Raw genomic sequence first — 334 nt, forward strand, 5'->3', positions numbered from 1 at the left:
GAAAAGGAAGGCATAAAAAAGAAAAATTACTTTTAGAGTCGAAAAAATACAACATAGGACCAAGAAAATAGCTCAGTGGGTAAAAGGTGCTTGCTACCTAAGCCTGACAACCTGAGTTCAGTCCCCAGGTTCCACATGGTGGACGGAGTGAGCTTATCCCTAAAAATTGTCTTCTGACCTCCACGTGTGTATGCAAGCACACACACACACACACACTCACACACAGAGTAAGTAAACATAATATTCTTTTATTTTTTTTATTTTATTTTTTTTATTTTGGTTTTTCGAGACAGGGTTTCTCTGTGGTTTTGGAGCCTGTCCTGGAACTAGCTCT

The sequence above is a fragment of the Microtus ochrogaster genome, chromosome 7 (assembly GCF_000317375.1).
Source record: "Microtus ochrogaster isolate Prairie Vole_2 chromosome 7, MicOch1.0, whole genome shotgun sequence".
Taxonomy (NCBI): Eukaryota; Metazoa; Chordata; class Mammalia; order Rodentia; family Cricetidae; genus Microtus; species Microtus ochrogaster.